This window comes from Trachypithecus francoisi, unplaced genomic scaffold (assembly GCF_009764315.1).
Source record: "Trachypithecus francoisi isolate TF-2019V2 unplaced genomic scaffold, Tfra_2.0 Lachesis_group11, whole genome shotgun sequence".
NCBI classification, from domain to species: Eukaryota; Metazoa; Chordata; class Mammalia; order Primates; family Cercopithecidae; genus Trachypithecus; species Trachypithecus francoisi.
Genome location: NW_022681456.1, coordinates 67,219,768 through 67,242,726, shown reverse-complemented (window position 1 = coordinate 67,242,726; position 22,959 = coordinate 67,219,768). Strand labels below are relative to the sequence as shown.

The window sequence follows — 22,959 nt, the reverse complement described above, 5'->3', positions numbered from 1 at the left end:
AAGCATAATAAACTTCGTAGCAAGTGTGTGTTGAAAAGAAAAAGGTAGGTCTATAAGAATCTTATAAAGTATAACCACTTCTTTCCCTTCTATTTTCCTTGCATTTGGATTTTCAAAACATTTGCTGCAAGAGCTGTGTTTTCCTGTGCTACACAGAGAGGTAGATGGAGAGGAATAGTATCAGAATCATGGATACGGCAAACTAAGATTCTTACAGCCACAGTATGGTTTTCTAAACGTCCTAATCATTTCAAACACATGAATAGTGACTACAAAGTAATGAGATAGGTTTCTGTGGGTGGCTTATGGGAATCAGTCTTCTTCACAGGTTTTTTTTTTTTTTCCTTTTTAAAAAATTATCATTATACTTTAAGTTCTAGGGTACATGTCCATAACGTGCAGGTTTGTTACATATGTATACTTGTGCCATGTTGGTGTGCTGCACTCATCAACTCATCAGCACCCATCAACTCATCATTTACATCAGGTATAACTCCCAATGCAATCCCTCCCCCCTCCCCCCTCCCCATGATAGGCCCTGATGTGTGATGTTCCCCTTCCGGAGTCCAAGTGATCTCATTGTTCAGTTCCCACCTATGAGTGAGAACATGCGGTGTTTGGTTTTCTGTTCTTGCGATAGTTTGCTGAGAATGATGGTTTCCAGCTGCATCCATGTCCCTACAAAGGACACAAACTCATCCTTTTACACTGTTGGTGGGATTGTAAACTAGTTCAACCATTATGGAAAACAGTATGGCGATTCCTCAAGGATCTAGAACTAGAAGTACCATATGACCCAGCCATCCCATTACTAGGTATATACCCAAAGGATTATAAATCATGCTGCTATAAAGACACATGCACACATATTTATTGTGGCACTATTCACAATAGCAAAGACTTGGAATCAACCTAAATGTCCATCAGTGACAGACTGGATTAAGAAAATGTGGCACATATACACCATGGAATACTATGCAGCCATAAAAAAAAAAAAAAGGATGAGTTTGTGTCCTTCACAGGTTTTTAAGACAGAAACATCTATAGATGGCCCAGGCACTGTCCTAGATGCTGGAATACAAACATGAGGATGTGGCACTCACAAAAGGACATGGTATGTAAGTAATCACAACACAATGGAGTAAGTGGGGTGCCAGTCAGACACACAGGGGCTCCAGGGCTAACCCTTGGGAGAGTGAGCAGGGCTGTGGGAAACTTCACATGAAGGCAGTATTTGAAGCAGTGGGAAAGGAATGGGGGAGGATATGATTAAAAATACACCAAGTTCAGAGACTTAAATACTTACGTTACTTCTATCCTGAGCTGTGTAATCTTGAGTTAGATATTTTCTGTCTTTAAGCCTTAAACAATTATTGAGCAAATTACTCAGTTGTTAGAGATACTAAACTTATGCAAAATCAGAGGGCTGGATTGGAAGATCCCAACAGTTCTTAGCTTTACAATTCCTTTTATGCCTGATCATCTTCCAAATAGTGCTAAAAACACCATTACGCAAAAGATTTGGAATTTTTAAGAATAAAAGAGAGAGGTGTTTGTTCCTATAAATCATGAAAACTTGGCATTGGCAGATAAAACCAGCCATAAATAACAGTTTTAAGGTGTTGGGGATTCCCCAATTCTACTTCAATAATGAAAGACCACTGTAAATCCATAAAGTGGAAATTTGCAACCAACTGCTGAGTACCCGTACATCTCACCCTAAATTTTAACAGCTGTTCCCCTAAAAGTGATCATGATTATAAGCAGGGTGAAATGTACTCAGCAAAATTGTTCAAGGTATAATAAGTTCATATTCATGTCTTCAAAATACTTGCAGAACTTATTTTTTTTGCATGCAGATTACAGTTTACAAAAACAAGTATTAACCAGAGCTGTAATCATTTGTAAAACTTTCCACTACAGCTATTTGTTAACCTATATCCAATTTTTAGAATCAGCAAGGATGCCATTGTTGGCTTCACATTCCATATTGCTTACATTTGACATGTGCCTAGTTTTATCTCAAAAACGGGGCTTCACAAATCAAATGTTATTTTCTGCACCTGAAAATTCATGAACCACATACCATTGCCAGCAGAAGCACAATGTGAAAACATAAGACCAGCTCAGCAGTAATCAAAAGCACCTGTTTTCACAAAATGTTTGCCACTGTTCTGACACTACACATAAATTTTAAGTTTGTTGGCTAGACTCCATCCTGAAAAGCAGTTCAGATTAATTATCAGAAAACAGGTATTTCATCTTACATTAAATTTTTAAACATAAAAGTCCAATCCTCTGAATCATATTTAACAAATAGTAAGTTATGTAGAAAATAACTTATTCCAACAAGCAACATACAATTCCCTATTTATCTACTGATAGTAACATAATCTACAATAGTAATATAAAGGGTCTAATTCTCCACAAAGCACAGAAGATGGTGATGCTGTGGGCTGTAACCTGAAAGACCCTGTACAACTTTGTGCACTTTCTGGAAATAATTTGACATATAATCTTTCCTTGGACATACAAAAGCCATTGAGAATCTTTACAATGGAGTGTACTTGAAAGACCAGGGAGAAGCATAAAATAATTCTGTTCTACAGAAAACAACAAACTATAAAGCAGTCATACATTTTAGTATCCTCTGATGACATGGTAAGTATACTTTTAGCTTAAGAATCATGCTCAATGGATGTTTAGGATCCAAATACAGAGAAGATTATGACACACTTATTGACACTATTCTACAGACAGAGCAAACCATCTTCTCACATCCCCAAATCACCACCCCCACTTTACACAATGCCTAACTTTGCAACAGTATATTAACAGAAGACTCCTCTATGTGAATAGCAACAGCAGCCCTGTCTTTCTCAGCAAAATAGAGGTGTTCTCCAGCAACTATGCCCCCTTTGGCCACAGTCATCTTTTACCTGTTAGTGAAATATTGCAAAAAGACTTCATGATTAGGCCTGGTTTTAAATCTAAATTTTTCCTATTCTGAGCGCCTTATTCCTAGGAAAAAATGGATTCTGAATTTAAAAAAACAAAAACAAAAACTGGTTTAACAAATGAATGTCAAAGGAAGCCATCCAGAAGATGGAAGGGAAGTACTGTATTAGAATGAATACACTTTTATCTCTGGAGGCTTTATGCCCCAGTCTCCTATCCAGATTACACAATGACTGTGTCTCTTCAATCAGGGGCATCCCAACATCCTGTTCTCCAAGAACGAACACTCTATCTCAAACGCTCACCCTTCTCACCACCTCCAGCACTCCATCCCAAAACTTCGATCTGGTTTTCTTCATTGCACTTGCCACTAACTAGTTTTTCTGTTTTCTTTTTAGCTTGCTAACTCCACTAGGGCAAGGGCCTCCTCTGTCTTCTGTACCACGGTATCTCCAGCATGGAGAATGACACTTGACATGTGCATCATCAAGTAATTGCTGAATGAATAAAAATGGTGGGATGCTTACCACAAATACAATCTTCTTGAAAGAATAAAGATGGTAAGAAGAAAATTCAAGCATTATATTTTATTATTTACAATATTATTAATTATGAATAACTTAGTCACAATCTCATACTATTTTGGAGCCAGTTCAAATAATTTCTAAAACAGAGGTCTTCAAAGGTTTGGTATATCAACTGAAATTCAACTCAGTTTCTACATATCTATAAACCTAGTTGCTGATGTTTAGTTTATATCTACAGATCCAAATAATTCAGTTCCACAGTTGGATGTTTCAGAAAAGCTTTTTGGTTGTTTAAGCTTATATAATATTTAATGAGATAGTGGGTAGAATTCCAACACTTCAAATTTTAAAAAGCAGATTAAAAGTTCTATTATATTCTAATATACCACCAGGCATGTTTCCATCTGGCATCATGGTGAATGATCTGGTGAGAGGTACATGGGGAAGTTGTGTGTTCCCCTCTAAAACAAGACTTAACTCTCTAAATGAAAAGTAAGGGCAAAGAATGTTAAATGCACTGCAGATATGCTGCTAAGTGGAACGTCATCTGTTTAAATTTGCCTACTAGCTATCCCCTTCTTCCAGCTGTTTGGGATGTATGCTGTTCTGGGGAGGCACAGCTCTACGGACTAGACCTGCCAGTGATTCCTCTCTCTTGGGTCTTCAGCACTCTCCACTGGGATTTAGTATCCCATTTTACAAACAGGAAACTGAAGAAGCATACTGACCCACATGATTCATCCAAAGTCACATAGTTTTTAGCCCCATTAAGAGAATTATATTTTGGGAGAATGGGAACTTTTATGGAAAGAATATAGTTTCCATCTGTGGCATTTATTTTGATCAAATGAAAATAACTAAAGAATCATATTTTCCAAATAAGAGCCTACCAACACTATCAAACTTGAAACTAGCTGATCTGCGTTCCAATCTGGGTTCTGGTCCTTTCTAATTCTCTAACCTAGAGACCTTAAGGACTGGAATTAGTGACTACAATCCTGAGCGGAGCCTCTTGATCCTTCATGTCTATCTCCTTTGGATGTGTGCTCGATTCCCTCCCACTCCAGAATGGTTTCTCCATGAGCACAGTGCACTGGGTTGAATTTGCAAAGTCCCACAGGAGCATCCTGATTGTCTCAGCTCAGTTTATGAGCTCATTAACAGACAAATCACTAAAGACTAAAATGTGGTAATTTTCTATAATTGTAACCCAAATGATCACAGTTTTGATCAATCAATAATGACAGAACTGAAGGAGAAACAGGAGTATTTTAAACATGAACACTGCTCTTCCAAGGGGAATGAAAAGAGTTTTAAGGCAGACAGATAGACGACCACTACATCATGCAAACAGAAAGCACTAGAATATGCTTTTTATTAAATAAATAGAAGCTTTGGTGATCTTGTGGAAATCAACAAAAAAGAAGAAAACATGAAATAAAAATTACCACATGGATGTGGGCCCAATACAGAGCTCTTCTGAGTTTGTATAGTTAAAACAGAAATAGCATTGAAGGAATTACTCACCTCCACATGCCATATGTTACATCCGTGAAAGAGTAATGTGAATAAAAAGGAAGCATGAAATCTTATTGCACATTAAATAGTCTATGTTTATTTGGGTCAAGATATAGATTTTGAACACATATTGTATTTCTTAGAATAAGCCAGCAACTTAACATATAACTTACAATTTATTTAAAGGAGGCATAGGTTTATTCAGTAACTTGCCTTGTCTGGAAATGAACGTGTTCACATTGGAAGGATTTAAATGAAAGCTGGATGTCCATATAGCTGGGATATTGAAGAAGGACTTTTTATTTCAGATAGTACACCTTTACCAATATTAGAGTCCCTCCTAACTCTAATATTGTCTGAAATAATTATGCCAAATTAAGTCCCCTGAAAGAATATTCATTGATGAAGGTAGTTATATTTGCAAACCATAGAGCAAATAAGAAGTGATACAGAAAATCACCTCTGGTTTTTGAGCCACTGACAATCACTTTAATTAACATCATCTGTAAATATAATAGCATGTTAATTTGACTTGCAATATTTAATTAGGAGTTTGTTTTTGTTCAAGAGTTTAAGATAAGATGGCCTACTGTTAAAAAAAAAAAAAAGCCACATATCAGAGAACTAAGCAGTTATATTTATATGTAGATGATCCTGGAGCTTAAATATCACCAGAAGGCTCATCAGTGAGCCAAAACAGAAGTGGGGATAACAGGTGAAGGACCAGACCCAATAAGGGAGTCTGGCTGCTATTCCCAGTTCCACGATGATCAGTGGGGACTCCGTAAGTTGATTAACTTGTTTATATATTAGTTATTTTATCTAAAAAAATACTCAGGTTGACAAAGTAGATTCTAAGGTCTCTTTCAACTTTAGTATTTCTTTATTCCATGTAGAAAAAAATATAGCTTGAGACAAGAAAGGTGGTGATACAAAATAACCAACAAATGGAACATGCTAGCCAATCAATTTTCAACAAGACAAATATACCATAGATGGAAAGCAATTCTTAGGGAAGAAAAATAAGCAGTATAGTCATAAAACAAGCAAGTTTGCCCTATTTCTTTATAATTGATGTTTCTTCTAATTCATCTGGGATTTCTTGAGTTAAACTAAATACAGCTAAGGCTTGAATCATCCAGGATTTCACATCCAAGACCTGTCAGTTTGATGATCCCACTATTTTTAACATAGAAATAAATGGCTTCTATGCTTGTAAGCACTAGAGAAGTAAGGGCAGCTAATGAAATGTGTTTCCCTCTCTCCTTCCTTTTCCCCTCCCCAGTTCCTTCCTCTTCCCTGTCATCCCCCACAGGCTGAGGAAGGCAACAATCCCTTTGATTATATGTTCAGCTCTTGCACATATTTCTGCACAAATCAGGCATCTTTCCAAAGTATATGTCAGAGTTCTCACTCTAACCTTGTGGCACACTTATCAAGAAAGAAAGTCCTAATTAGATGTCAGTTTCCTGAAGCAGAGAGGGTGTGGTTACATGAATTTACCAAAGGGGGAAAACTCTAAAGAATAAATTACTTGCCTAATCACCCACACCACAGCCTAAAACTTATCATTCTACAAACACCCACCAATATTGTTTTTTTTCTAAGAAGAACAATGCATAGTGTTTTTCAATGACATGAAAGAAAGTGAAGCACCCTTTTAAAATGCAATTTGAATATCGAAGACACTTTAAAGCCTGAATTGCCTAACTAGGAATTGTAAATGCATACAATGCATCATAAAACAACTTAGCTAACAATGATTTCATACACACACATCACAATTACTGCTGAATATCTATTAAAATAGGCAAACAACAACAACAAAACAACAAATGAAATAATTTGTACATACAAATGACCCTTTTACTCAGAAGGTCTAAACCATATTCATGTTCCTCCCTTTCTCTGGTTTCCCTGAAATGACCTCAGTAAGCAAAGTTAATTGGTCACTAATGACTGCCTTGAGGGCTTTACCACACAGCTTTTCTTCAATCTAGGTGAGTCAGGAAGAAGATCAAGAACAGCAGTTATCATGGAGGAGCCCTACACCTAATTCCATACCATTACACGTGTGTATAAGATACTAGCACTGTACATGACAGTGACTCACATACCTCTGTTCATAAGAGACAAATTCTTCCTTCTCAAGTAATTCAGCTGCATGGACAGCAAGAGGTCAGGATTGTTATGTATTAAGAACAGTGTTAAGAGATTGCTTGTATAGTATACATTATCTGTCTTATAGCTTGAATATTATCCAGTGTGATTAAATAAAAATACACATGACAATAGAATCAGACATTTTATTTTTCTATGACAGATGAATTAACATATGACCTGCCAGAGCCTATAAAAAGACATTACCATAACACAGTATTTTGTGAAAAACAAAAACACTAAACATAATAAAATGGAATGTTAGGGTCCTTTTCTAGCTATTGACTGCATTCAAGTTTATGACAGTTTTGTAATCAAAGCAAGTTTTTCTCAAGGAAAAATACCAAATGAATCATCTATGTGAGAATTTCAAAAAGTAAATGATGCTTCTTGGTGGATACGATTAAATAAAAAATGCAGTCTCGAATTTACAAACATCTTCATAATTTCAAAGGTTTATCAAAATTCTCCAACACTACTTAATATTCAGTGATAGATTATGACCCTGAGGTAACAGGAATTCTCCCTACTGAGCATTCCTGCCAGAAAGACAATTCCCTCAGGATATTTAGGTGATTTCTTTTTGTCTTAAATACCAATGAAAATTCTGTAGTCAATACTTTTACCTGAATTGTTTTGGAAATCTAGCAAAGTTCAAAATATATATAATATAGTTCTATAACTGGGAAAATCTTTAGAGACAAAGCCACCTTGTATTACATTTTAAAAGCCCAGAAATGTTTGGTGACTTACCCAAAGCATGCATCTGTCTAGTTTATTTAAATTCTAACTCTAGAATTATGAAGGATAGATGAGTGATGAAAGCAGTTTTTAAAAAAAAACAAACATGACCATCTCATGTACATTGACATACATCAGGTCAATATAAAGTCAGAGGAGATTTAAAATCATTTTATCATCATTGTCACTGCTAAAACTGAGTTTTGATGGAATTTCAGAAAAGTCATCCATTATTAAAATAACTTCTCTTTCATAGCATCTGACCCTATGGACATTTTAATTCAGACGCTGGCATTTAATGAGATTATAAGTGATGCTGTATTTAAGATGAAGGAAAGGGTGGGGAAACTCTATATCAGAACCCACAATAGAATAGACATTAATTAGGATAAAATTAAACATCAGAACTGGAAAATGTACTACAGGGAGGGCAAACTTGGAGAATTTTCTGGGAGGTTCTTTTTAGCTCAATATTTCATTGTTACACGTATAAAGTTCTTGTGGCAATCTGCTCCAAGGGAAAAACTGACAAGACAGAGAGTTAAGTTTCTTTCAAGAAACAAACACTCTAAGGAGAAAAACAAGAATGACACTTCTGGTTCATCGATAGCACCATTAACGAAGATGTGAACATCATCAGTAAATTCCACCACGTTATCAGCCTTAATGTAAATAGTTTTTCTAAGCCATCTAGAGAAACACATAGAGTATAAACTTTTAAATTATGACAAAAACTAATTAAAACAGATATGTTGTAGATGTAATTGAATTCAACCATATTACCCATTTGAGAGGACTGGTTTTAAGGTCAGTCTCACTCTTTAATGCTTTTCTACAGCACTAAGATATAAGTGAATGTCTCCCCTACCCAATTCAGAGAAGCCCTGAAATGAAAATCAAAAGATGCACTGAGAAGTCATTGTGTTATATGACTTATCTTCTTTAAAACCCCAGGCTATTTGACATTTGATGAAATGCCAAATCCCAAGTGCCTGAGTCCACTCTGACACATTCTGTTTATTATGTAGTAGTTTCAAGTTGGGGACTCAATTTGCAACTAACTCCACAATTTATATATTACATAATGGGTGTCTTTTGATAAATCACAGGAAAAACATGTCAGTTTTGTAGCTAAAGGAAATGACTTTTGCTATTTAACATCTTATCCTTAGCATGGCCTTGACAAATGAGATAAAACGTGATTCTCTTTGAGTTATTTCATTTAATGTATAAAGACTACTTACTATCTTCATTATATCATTGTCCTAACTCTAGTTTGGGAATATTTCTTAGATACCTCCATAAATAGTTCTTCTTGTCAGGACATTTTATAAACTTACAGAGTAATTCTATTGTTTTTAAATTCTTACCAAAGCTAGCAGTATGCAGACATTTGAGAAATATTGTTCAATTCTATTTCTACAAACATATATCACAGTACAAACCTGAGATGGCATGAATTTGACTCAGTATATATTGACTGCAAAAAATTTGTACAATGACTACCAGTCTAATTAAAAGTTCATAAGCTCCTTTTTTGTTCAGTTTCCAAGTTTTCAGAATTACACATGCAATCTGACAATATTTTTTGATGTGACATAAAGTTTAGTTAAATTCTAGGATATATTATGGAAACAAAATTTAGGAAACAGAGTGTCACTGTTAGAACACATTATTCATGTACACACATTTAAAAGAGAAACATCTCTAAAACTCAGAGGTTACTCAGGTAAAAGCAATACAGCCACATTACTCAAGCAAATATCAAATAATTACAATTTTACATTCTTGTATTATCGCCACCACATGAATTTTCAACCCTCCACCTTCATCAATCACAACAGAATTGCTAGCATTTAGAAGGAATTCTCATGGCTTTCAATACCACAGAAATTGGGATTTAAATTATTTATTAGTTAATGCTCAGAGGTTATAAGTGGGATGCATTCATGATCAGACATCAAAAGACCAGAACTAATTAGGATTGAAATACAATTTTATAAAGATCCTTATTCAAGAAGACAAATAAACAATTTTTACCTTTTTAAAAATGTAGATCATATGTAACTGTCATCTTCCCCCATTTGGGGCACATCATAAACTCAGTGATCTCTGTGCATAGCTGCTTTCTCTCTGCACCCTTAGGCATTTCTGGGCCTTTTAAATCTAGTGGGACAAGTCTGAACCTTACCAGAAACTTAAAGCACTGACAGATAAAAGAAAAATGCTAGTTCTCTTCTATTTATAAGCTAATTTACAAATGTCTCTATATAGACATATTACGGATACCACAGATATCACTGCTTCTAGCTTACAGCAAATAAGAATTAACCTTATTTAATAACAAAATTGTAAACATGCATCAGAGAAAGGTACTTGAACTTCTTTGTACAAACAACATCTCAGATTAATCACAGATAACCGTCTAGAAGTCAGTATCAGGAGCATTAAGCATTAACATCAACTTGAACATGAACAATTATTTCTTCCAAATGAGCTAGCCTTCCTTATTCTGAAAGAAAAAGGAAAGCAACAACTACAACAGAGCATATTCTGGCCACCTACTATGTTGGCTTGCAACTTTTTTGAATGGCTTATTAAAATAACATAATTAATTCCACCAGAAATATTAACAATGTGTACAGACCTTGGCTGGTGATACTGTCTAGATGCTATTATCTAATGGCTGTTCTTGCAACAAATCAAGCAAAACATAGCACTTCAGTACTTACAGACTGCTCACACAGAACACCATCTGAGAAACCTTTTGCATTTAAGACTAAGGCTCCACACAAGGTTTATTGTTAGCCCCAGCATGCGAGAAGGAACCGGAGGATGGAGAGAAGCGCTTACTTCGAAAATGCTCTGAAGCATAATAATAGACATCCTCATAGCCCTCGTGGTAATCCTCTTCTGGTCGGTACTTTTTCCCCTTTCTTCTCCTAGATCTTCTTATCGCCTTGACAAAACCCAGGAAGCGGTCCATCTCTCACTCACCGTGCAGCACGGCACAGCTAGCACTAGAGCACAGCAACAGCCCAGCTGCTCTGCGAGTCAGTGGAGCATGAATGACCAATACCAAACCTGGACCAGGACAGCTACCCTTCTATCTGCCTCTGGGCTACCATCAACACGGTGACTTTGGCCATAGGAGGGGAAAGAAAATAATACTGATATGGGTTTACCTTGACAATATTTCTCATTTAGCTCAATAAATCGTCAAATCTGTAATTAAAAAAAAAAAAGAGGAAAAGAGAAAGAAAGTGAAATGGTAATAAAAGACTAAGAGAAAAAACAAACAGCAAAGCTTTCGACTTTAAATAGCTTCAAAACAAAACAAAGTTCAAGAGATTCAGCTGAGGCAAGAGGAGTCCCAGCACTAGAATTTCACTATCCAATATCTCCACCATCCCATCATCGGGGCGGGGGTATAGGAGAAGAGAGGGGCGGGGAAACATATTAGTCAATGGACTGAACCAAAGTTAGCGACTGAACTGACTTTCCTACCTGCTAATCCCACATCCTAATCCTAGCCCACATTATCTCAAAACATGTGCTTGGGAAACCTCTTGAAATGCTATTGTTTTGCAATGGGCGGACTGATTAACCCTTTGTGCTCTATTGCATATCATATTAATAAGCAACAAAGTGGTTTCATCCATATGCACAGCCCTCTTGCTGACAGGAGTGTGCAGTATGTGTTAATTGGAGCAGCAGGGAGAAGGCTCAGCAGCTGCTTTCAAATGACACGTTTACCCACTGGGCATTAATGTATTCCAATCACTGTTTGATCTAAATATTAAAATGCACTTCACAGAGAAGCTTCTCATAGGCTTAGTAACAGCATACCATAATCAGCAAATAAAGCAAACTGCCTGGTTTAAGGGAAAAGAAATACAAATAATCCAACTCAACTTACACTTGAACTCAAATATAAACCTAGCTCAATTGTCACATTTTTAAAAAAATATGAAAGTAAATGGGCTAAACAGCAAACAAAACTTAATTTTCTTGGTGAAGACAGTGGAAAGAGAGAAATTTCATAATATGCTCACATGCTGTTCATCCTTTATCTCTAAAAATCACAAGCTTTAAAAAATTATTTTTAAGTACAACAATCAGAAACACTTCATACTAGATGAGATAGGTACTTTAAAGTCTGGAGAAGTCAGCGTTAATCATGAACAATTTTTTTTCCTCTATAGCTTCTTTTTTCTTCAGGTCTTTAAGTGAAAGATAGCCGGGCGCGGTGGCTCAAGCCTGTAATCCCAGCACTTTGGGAGGCCGAGACGGGTGGATCACGAGGTCAGGAGATCGAGACCATCCTGGCTAACACAGTGAAACCCCGTCTCTACTAAAAAAAAAAAATACAAAAAAACTAGCCGGGCGAGGTGGCGGGCGCCTGTAGTCCCAGCTACTCGGGAGGCTGAGGCAGAAGAATGGCGTGAACCCGGGAGGCGGAGCTTGCAGTGAGCTGAGATCCGGCCACTGCACTCCAGTCCGGGCGACAGAGCGAGACTCCGCCTCAAAAAAAAAAAAAAAAAAAAAGTGAAAGATAATTTTTAACACCAGGAAAAATCTGATTTGTTTACAATATAATTAATCAAGCATGTCAGTATATTACCAATGAAACTAATGATATTCTGCAGCTCCATGTTCCCAGAAATATAATTTTTAAAAAAGCTTCTTACTGAATAAAGGTTGTTCAATATCTGCGTAATGTCAAGTTTGTAGGATCATCCCAGAGGGAACTGACTGCACTTTGCACTCTCTGTTAGATTCACAAGCAATTTGTCTGTCTTCTAGATTTACACAGTTCCTTATTTTCAGATATAAATTGATAATGATGGAGCAGGGAGAAATTTACTTAGAAAGGCAAATATTCATCAGCCAAGAACATTTCATGTCTAAAATGTGTAGTTACTTTCAATGGTTCTGTGAAGTTCCTTTATTCCCAGAAATTTCCCATTTTGTATGCCTTAGGAGTCTGTGAAAAGAAACACTAATTTAATGATGCTGACAAAACGATGCTATAAATTGTTTTATGAACATCTTTAAATAAAAAAAATCACTTGTCCTTGGGTTTCAAATCCTTTATTATTCTGATTCCCTCAACCAAAACAAACTAGAACAATTAACAAATAGTGAATGAGAAATTTGAAGATCTGGAGTTTAGACCTGAATAGTCACTAAATATATGACAATAATAATAGACAATCTTTTAATTTAACCCAACAGCCCTAATAATGAGGTGAATGTCATTATACCTCTATGCATGAGCAAAAAAAGGTTCAAAGGTGTTTTAGTGGTTTGTCCAAGATCACGAAGCTAACACTATCACGGCAGGTAATAGCAGGTATTTTTCACACCGGTTCAGAGATTATTTTGTCTATCTAACAATTACATGCATTCAAGTTCATTCTTTTCTATGTAAATTTTATCTTGAAATGGAATTTGAAAATAATTGTCAACTTTCATTATTAATGGACCAAACATATATCTTGGTTTATGTGATTAATTCAAGTATATGTGTCTCCCAGAGATAATGCAGGCAATAAATTTTATGCTACACTTGAATTTTAACTCTTAAATTAGTAGAGTCCATATTAAGTTTTGTAGTTTTAAGCTCCCAGTTCAATTTAAAAGGACTAACTTACAGAAAAGATGGTGCTTTACTCTTTAATAGAAAGAAGATCCCATTTGCATAGAACAACTTAAAACATTTCACTAGAGTTTGATTTTTTAATTTTGGTATTTAGGGACTGATTTTATCAAGCAGTGGTAAGCAACTATTTTTGCACAAGAACTAATGCAGACAAAGTAAAATTATCTATATACCAAACTCTGTATTCAGAAATAAACAGAAATTGTACATAAGCACCTTTCTATTATTTGTTTACATCTGAAGGATTACATTTGTTAACATTTCAGTATCTGTAATGACAGAATTTTTATATGAGATGTGGTTTGGTGGTGTTGGGGAGGAGTTTAAGAGTTTAGCCATATATGTGAAGGCATACAGCAGAAGGTATAAAAGCTTATTAAAACAATCAGAGATGCTTGGGAAGCCAGGATAAGGAAGCTGTTATTTAGAGGATGTCCACTTGGTTCACAAAGAAGGAAAGGATGTTGCAATAGATGATGTAAAGGAGGTAAAGCATGAGTATATGGGCCACAATCTAAAAGACAGAAGGCTAGACACTTGGTGCTCTACCTGAGGGGTGGCGGAGGTAAACGAGATCATTTTATTCAATTTTCCTGGGCTCATCCTTCTTGATATGGTTTGTATCTGTGTCCCCACCAAATCTCATGTCAAACTGTAACCCCCGGCATTGGAGGTGGGGTCTGGTGAGAGGTAACTGGATCATGGAGGTAGATTTTCCATGAATGGTTTAGTACTATCCCCTTGGTATTATTCTCTCAGCAGTGAGTGAGTTCTCATGAGATGTGGCCCGTTAAAAATGTGTAGCACTTGTCCAGGCATGGTGGCTCACGCCTGTAATCTCAGCACTTTGGGAGGCTGAGGTGGGTGGATCATGAGGTCAGGAGATTGAGACCATCCTGGCTAACACCATGAAACCCTGTCTCTACTAAAAATACAAAAAATTAGCCGGGTATGGTGGCAGGCGCCTATAGTCCCAGCTACTCGGGAGGCTGAAGCAGAAGAATGGTGTGAACCAGGGAGGCAGAGCTTGCAGTGAGCCAAGATTGTGCCACTGCACTCCAGCCCCTGGGCGACAGAGCAAGACTCCGTCTCAAAAAAAATAAAAATACAAATACAAATAAAAAAAGGTGTGGCGCCTTCCTCCTCTCTCTCTTGCTCCTGCTCTGGTCAAGTGAGATGCTCACTCTGCCTTTGCCTTCCACCATGACTGGAAGCTTCCCGAGGCCTCCCCAGAAACAGATGCTGCTATGCTTCCTTTATAGCCTGTAGAACTCTGAGCCAATTAAACCTACTTTTTTTATACCATTACCCAGTCTCAGTTATTTCTTTATAGCAATGTGAGAATGGGACTAATACACTTCTGAATTTTTTCCCATCTCCTACACTAAAATGATCCATGTTTAGCAATAAAGGGCCAACCTAAAATCTTTGTCAGTTCTTGGTTGTATTATAATAGCTAACTGTTGTATAATAGCTACAATTGCTTAACAGTTAGCTATTATAATACAACCAAGGGCTGACAGAATAGTAGTGTAGTTCAAGTCCATTCAATTAGGTGTACCACTCTTTGTGCAGACAGAATGGCCCTTTCACTCCATAGCACAACCTCCAGTAAGAGGTGCTATTTATCAGTTATTGAGCTCTACAGTCTAAACTGATGGGGCAGTTGAGACGTTGCAAATGGCAGTTCACAGAATGCCACAAACATGTTTTGTTTGGCTCACATGAATGTTTGTAGTTTTGTTCTTGGTTTTTTGTTTTTTTTGGAGACGGAGTCTAGCTCTGTCGCCCAGGGTGGAGTGCAGTAGCATGATCTCGGCTCACTGCAACCTCTGCCTCCCAGGTTCCAGCGAGTCTCCTGCCTCAGCCTCCCGAGCAGCTAGGATTACAGGCGCCTGCCACCACACCTGGCTTTTTTTTTTTTTTTTAAAGTAGAGATGGGTTTTCACCGTGTTGGCCAGGCTGATCTCAAACTCCTGACTTTGTGATCTGCCCACCTCAGCCTCCAAAAGTGCTGGGATTATAAGCATGAGCCACTGTGCCTAGCCTTTTTGTTTTTTAAAACTGGACAAACATCTATAAGTCAAGAGATTTCATAAATAAACTTTTTTTTTTCTTGAAATAGCAAAAGATCTGGTAACCTTGAGCCTGATTCCAATATGGCAACTATTGATTAGAGCTGAGTGGTGGCTGCCTGCCACCCATAAATAAACATGTGCTTTCCATTTAGCTACAGTCCCTCCCCTGGGCACAATTCAATCATTCAGTTACCACCTGGCCCCTGTAGGCATAAATGCTTGTGAACAACGGTTGAAGTACTATCCTGACTAGCCAGTCTCAAAACACTAATTACTTTAAAAGAAATTCCAGCACTCCTATATTTTGATGTAAAGAAAGCAGGCTATTATAACAAATTGGTTATCAGTTGAGCTAAATGTTCACTAAACTATAATATTAAATTTATTAGAAAAATTTGTTCACATGAGACAATAAAGCAGTTTGAATTATTCAACAAAATGCATTTCAACCAGCAATGGCAAATATATGTTAACAAATACGTATTTTTCAAGTGCTAATTATTTTCTTTTTTAGGAAGCAGGCAATTGCCTATATAGCATTTACATGATTTCTGTACTCTTCTGAATTAGATTCTTCATCCCCTTTTAGGAAAAAAGAAATGGACCAACTATTGAGATTAAATCTTCAATTTACAAACTTCCCTAGATCAGTGATTAGAGAGTTCCCTTCAATGCATAATTAGATTAATGGTTACAGTATTGTTTTTTAGTAACAGTATGAAACATATAGTCTATAAGAGAAATCTTTAAGACATTAAATTAATCTGGCCCTTTTAGATGTCATAGCAACTGCATGAGATGCCAATAATTGCTGCCGCCTTCATGTGGCCTTGGGAGAGATACCCTGACCTACTGAGGATGAGAATGGGAAAGAAAAAATTACTCTGTCCTGTGGCACTAATATTATTCTCATCAGACCCACTACTACTTCATTGTAGCAAATGATTTGTAATATCCCTCTTTACTAACTGAAATTCATAGATCATGTAACTCATGAGCACATAATTTAAACACAAAATGCCTTTTTTTTTTTTTGAGACAGGATCTTGGTGTGTTGCCCAGGCTGGAATCCAGTGGTGCAATCACAGCTCAGTACAGCCTCCACCTCTCAGGGTCAAGCAGTCCTCCTACCTCACCCTCCTGAGTATCTCGGATTACAGGCATGTACCACCATATACAGCTAATTTTTGTTTTGTTTTGAGACAGACAGGGTTTCACCATCTGGCTGATCTTGAACTCCGGAGCTCCAGCAATCTGCCCGCCTCAGCCTCCCAAAGTGCTGGGATTACAGGCATGAGCCACCATGCCTGGCCTAAACACAAAATGTCTTAATGCTGACATATATTTAGTAATATGTATTTCAAATAAGTGGATCTGAGGGCATTGCTACAACAGAAAGTATAGTTAAATCCTTGCAACCACTTCTAATGAATAATTCTGAATTTGAGACGGGATCACAAGCCCTTCCATACAACATACAGAAAATAAAAAGGTAGAAAGGTAGACATCAGAATAAAAACCAGTATATTCACTATACACTAAAACTGAAAAATACTTTATGTCTATATAACAGTATTTGCTTCCATGCTCAAATAATTATAAATAGATTTTCATTTATAAGAGTTTTTATTGACCAGGCATGATGGCTCACGCCTGTAATGCCAGCACTTTGGGAGGCCAAGGCAGGTGGGTCACCTGAGTTCAGGAGTTTGAGACCAGCCTGGCCAACATGGAGAAATCCCGTCTCTACTAAAAATACAAAAATTAGCTGGGTGTGGTGGTACGTGCCTGTAATCCCAGCTACTCGGGAGGCTTAGACAGGATAATCACTTGAACCTGGGAGGCAGAGGTTACCGTGAGCCCAGATCGCACCATTGCACTCCAGCCTTGGCAATAAGAGTGAAACTCTGTCTCAAGGGAAAAAAGGTTTTTATTAATAGTAGTTATGTGAGGGTTGTACAGGATGCAGAATAAATTTTCCATGTGTAACCATGTCTCCCTCATTTTAATTCTAGCACCTTCAGCCACCATCCACGAAATGCTAGCAACGATCCCCAACCCTCAGCATTGTGATAACCCAAAATATACAAAAAAATACTCATTATGTTTAAAACACTTTTTCCACAAATAATTCTTAATTGGGCCTCTAATTTGATTCTGTCCAATTACTACTTATTTGTGTTGTTTATTAAATAAAGCATAGAGCCACCTGCCTAAAGAGTAATAATACACCCTAAGTTTGTTCATCTGCAAACTGGTGAATAAACTAAGCCAATTCATCCATCTGTGAACTACTTCAAGGTCGACCCTCCATTGGCTACAAGATTTTGAGTTAAAAAGACAGTGGAGGACAGTGCTTATAGTTTGATAATGTTTGCTTACTGAGCGTGAAATGAAATTTAACTGTGGCATGTCCGCATTTGTAAATTTATTGTGGTTGTTCAGACTTCTTGCAAAATGAAATGTCAGGCAGTCATTCTGAGACTGCAAATATATTAGGCTTCAAAGGGCTCAGATAACTGAAGTTACTGAGATTTTAAAGATTTTTCTAATTTTTTTCTACCATATGGAATCAATACATTCATTCAGTAACTGTAGAATGAGCATAAAAGTGCAAAAGCATAAAAAATAATTTCTGAATGTAAAATGCTAAGTGTGCTGTCTATTTGAATATTTGTGTTCAATAGTTTCAAATATTTCAATAGTTTCAATAGGGAAGGAATATCAAAACTGTCCCTATTGAAACTATCAATAGGGAAGGAACTATATTCAAATAGGGTTTCAAAAATGCTCATTGTATCAGAACTCATTTTTTCCTGAAGGTATATGTGTCTTAGAAGGAAAGATTTGGACTAGAAAATCTCTTCTAGCTACAAGATGTTATTATTTTTATGCAGCTAGATGCTTTGAAGTGATGAAAAATACAGTGCTGATTATAGTGTCTTTTAAGGTAATTGTGAGACTTCATGGAATCTATTTAAGCTCCATATTTGACGATTCTGAAGAATATATTACCTAATGCTTTCTATTTCCTGGAATTCATTTCATTTTCTCTCTCTCCTCTCTTCCTCCTTTCTTCCTCCTTCCCTTTTTCTCTTCGCCAGCTTGTTCTTTTCAAGCTACTTGGAGATCAAGAAAAGTCTATTTATTCTAAGTTAAACACATTTATTTATTTATATTTGTTTCTTGGTTGGTTGGTTTTACCCAAGTACTGAATTTCTAGAAGCTGAGATTTTTTATTTATTCATTTGGCTACAGGAACATTTTCTTGGTATTTAAATTTGTTCTTGTGGTCTCACTTCTAAGTTGTCATAAATAATCTAATTTAAATTTCTCTTTTTTTCCATCCTCTAAATGCACTGCCATGTGATTCATCTCTCCTGCCTTCTCGGCCTTTTTCTCTTAAAGCCATTTCTTTGGCTCCCGATCCTAGCTATGATTTACAAGCAAACTTGTTCGGGTTAATAGCAAATATTTTAAAGCACTTGTGAGTGTTAGATTTTTTAACAGTCATTTATCCAATTTGAGTTACCCATTATTCCTGCCTCTCCTCTTTACTTTTATTATTTATTTATTTATTCATTCATTCATTTGGTGATGGAACATCACTCTGTCACTCAGGCTGGAGTACAGTGGTGCAATCTTGGCTCACTGCAACCTCCGCCTGCCAGGTTCAAGCGATTCTCCAGCCTCAGCCTCCTGAGTAGCTGGGATCACAGGTGCCCACCACCATGCCTGGCTAATTTTTTGTATTTTTAGTAGAGATGGGGTTTTACCATGTTGGTCCAGCTGGTCTTGAACCCCTGACCGCAAGTGATCCACCTGCCTTGGCCTCCCAAAGTGCTGGGATTATAGGTGTGAGCAACTGTCCCTGGCCTCCTCTTTACTTTTATTATTGAGCATTTATCTGGTTCATTATTCTGTTTGTTCATTTATTTACTCAATTGTTCTTCACACACATGTTCAATATTTATTATGCAGTGGGTGTGGAACAGAATATGAAGGGAAAATTCTAAGTCATCATTCTCCTTGATAGTAGCTTTAGTTGCAAGTTCAAGTAAAGAGTTTAAAACTATTAGCTTAAATTACACTTTTAGAATGTCTATGGCTCTAAGGATTCATCTTTTCACCCTATAAAATGTATTTAGTGCCAGTCACATGCTAGATGTTTAATCCATGACGGTTTTGACCAACTTTTAGAACTGGTCCTATTTCACATTCTTGCTGGTTGATTTTTGGTGTCTGACATACTTTTTAGGAGGAAAACATTAAAGGCCCTTGAATAATTTAAACAGTATGCTTCCATGAACCATGAAGAATATGTGCTTGTCTCACACTAAATCTGATTCATTTATTCGACAAATGCTTCCTGTGTCTCTAGTGCCAGACACTATTCACACTCTAAAGATAGAACAGTGCACATGAGGGTAACACTCCTCTCATGAAGGTATAATATAGATGAGGAGGTGTGTTAGTCTGTTTGTGTTACTATAAAGGAATACCTGAGACTGGGTAATTTATAAAGAAAAGAGGATTATTTCGGTTCACGGTTCCCTAGGCTGTACAGGAAGTGTGGTAAAGGCATCTGCTTCTGGTGAAGGCCTCAGGGAGCTTACGATTATGGCAGAAGGTGAAGGGGAAGCAAGTATATCACACAGAGAGAGAGGAAGCAAGAGACAGGAAAAGGTGCCAGGCTACTTGTACATAACCAGCTCTCAGGTGAACTAATAGAGCGAGAACTCACTCATTGACACTAAGCCGTTCAAGACAGATCCACGGACCTCTCACTAGGCCCCACCTCCAACATTGGGGATCACATTTCAACATGAAGTTTGGAGGATATCAGAGGAAACAGATAACGTACAAGTACATCATCGAACAAAGCAATTTCCAATAGTGAGAAGTGACAAGGTGATGCAATGTAAGTGACTCTGAGGGCTATATTAGAATGGGGAGAGCTGAGAAAGCTTTACCCAGAGGAGATACAACTTGAGCAAAGACCTAAAAAATACAAGAAGATCCATCCAAGCAAAGGTGTGGGGGCAGTACCTTTGATACAGCATGAACAGGAAGGATGACAACATTGAGTTGGCATTGTGCCAGGCACAGGAAGGTGACCACTGTGGAGAATAATAGGAGAGGAAACTAAAGAGGCAGGGAGGGGCCAGCTCACCTCAGGCTTTCCAGTCCCAGATAAAAATTATGGACTTCTATTCTACATGCATTAGGAGCAGAGAACTCACTGCACAGTGTTAAATAGGGAAGTGACATGATCTACGTTTGAGATGAATATTCTGGTTGTTTATGGAAAATGGGCAAGAGTAGAAATAGGGTTCTAAGAAATCAAGGATGATTCTTTGATTTTGGTGTAACTGGAAGGATAGTACCGTGATAGTATTACTATGATAGGAATAATGGTGGAGATACAGGTTTGAGGGCTGTGCCTTAACCTATTGTCTATATTATGTGATATATAGTTATAAATTTTATATATATACTTCATATATAGTTATAAATCTATGACTTTTATTTTAGAAGTAAATGTGCCACCCTCAGCTGTGCAACTGTGAGCAAGTTACTTAAACTCTCTGTACCCCATTTCCTCATCTACAAATGAGGATAAACAATAGTACCATGTTCGTAGGATTGCTGTATTAAATGAGTCCATGAAGCTCTTGGAGACTGGTACATAGCAAGAAAAATTTAAATGTATCATTGTTAATAAAGGTTAATTAACTGAAAGGAGCCTTCTTTTCATTTTCATTCACTTTATTATAGCTGCTTCTTATACAACCTTGTAATTATCTGCTTATTTAACTGTGAGTTCAGGGTAGAACTGTCCTTTTTATGGTTGCATTCCAATAGTCTGACATGTATTTGTCCCTTTATTAATTCAACAAATAATTTACTGAATACTTATTATGTGTCCAGCTGCACTAAGTACTAGTGATACCACTAAAAAAAAAAAAAAAAAAAAAGCAATGACCATGTCTTAATGAAGCTTATATTCTGGGGGGAGAATGAGTTTATAGAAAAATTAAATAAATATATAAATAAGGTGTATGTATTAGCTCTGTCACACTGCTATGAAGAAATACCCAAGACTATAGTTTATATTTTTTTTTAAAAAGAGAGAAGTTTGACTCAGTTCTGCATTATTGGGGAGGCCTCAGGAAATTTTCAATCATGGCAAAAGGCAATGGAGAAGCAGGGACCTTCTTCACAGGGCAGCAGGATGGAGTGAGTGTAATTAGGGGAAATGCCAGTCACTTACAAAACCATCAGATCTCATGTAAATTCACTCACTGTCACAAGAACAGTATGGGGAAACCACTCCCATGATCCAATTACCTCCACCTGGTCCTGCCGTTGACAAATAGAGATTATGGGGATTACAATTCAAGATGAGATTTCGGGTGGGGAATAGCCAAACCATATCAGCAGATCCATACTGGATATTTATATCCTTTATTTCTATGCATATAGTAAACATTCCATACAAATTTGTTTTTAGGAATAAAGCAATACTATGTAATTAGATCTTCTTCTACTGGAATATTACTAACAAAGGACAAGTCAAATCTCATGACGAGGCAGCACATTAGTGATTCTCATGGATGAGGGTGGTATTATAAGAGGACAGAGTCAGAATCACCTGGGGAAGAGTTTTTTCCAAATCACAATGATCCTCCAAAACCTAGCTCAGGAACTTCATTTTCCAGAAAGCTCTCCCTGATGCTCACCTCCCCCATCCCTTCCAAGGGGTCTAGGCCTGAGACTTAGAGAATCCCAGGATTACTCTATTAGTTTGGATACTAGTTCAGGTGCTTTAACAAATTAGTAAGAGTGGCTTAGGCTGGGCACAGTGGCTCATGCCTGTAATGCCAGCAATTTGTGAGGCTGGGGTTGGTGGATTGCTTGAGCCCAGGAGTTTAAGACCAGCCTGTGCAACATAGTGAGACCCCATCTCCACAAAAAATAAAAGGAAAATTAGCTGGGCTTTGAGGCATATGTCTGTATTCTAGCTACTTGGGAAGCTAAAGTGGAAGGACTGCTTCAGCTCAAGAAGTAGAGGCTGCAATAAGCCAAGATCAGGCTGCTGCACTCCAGCCTGGGCAACAGAACAAGCCCCCGTCTCAAAAAAAAAAAAAAAAAAAGTAGGGGGGAGTGGCTTAAACAAAATGAAAGATTTCTTTTTTCTTTCTTTCTTTCTCTCTTTCTCTTTCTTTCTTTCTTCTTTCTTTCTTCTCTTTCTTTCTTTCTTTCTTTCTTTCTTTTTCTTTCTTTCTTTCTTTCTTTCTTTCTTTCTTTC

General features: G+C 37.1%; 1 protein-coding gene and 1 long non-coding RNA gene across 2 annotated transcripts in view; one reads left to right on the top strand and one right to left on the bottom strand.

Moving 5' to 3' along the window:
* Nucleotides 1-22,959, bottom strand: part of GRIP1 (glutamate receptor interacting protein 1) — a 757,962-nt gene that overhangs the window by 455,706 nt on the left and 279,297 nt on the right. The window lies entirely within an intron of this gene.
* LOC117089799 lies at nt 8,417-11,163 on the top strand. The gene is made up of 2 exons (XR_004439764.1): nt 8,417-8,572; nt 10,851-11,163. It is a non-coding gene; the product is annotated as an uncharacterized LOC117089799 (long non-coding RNA).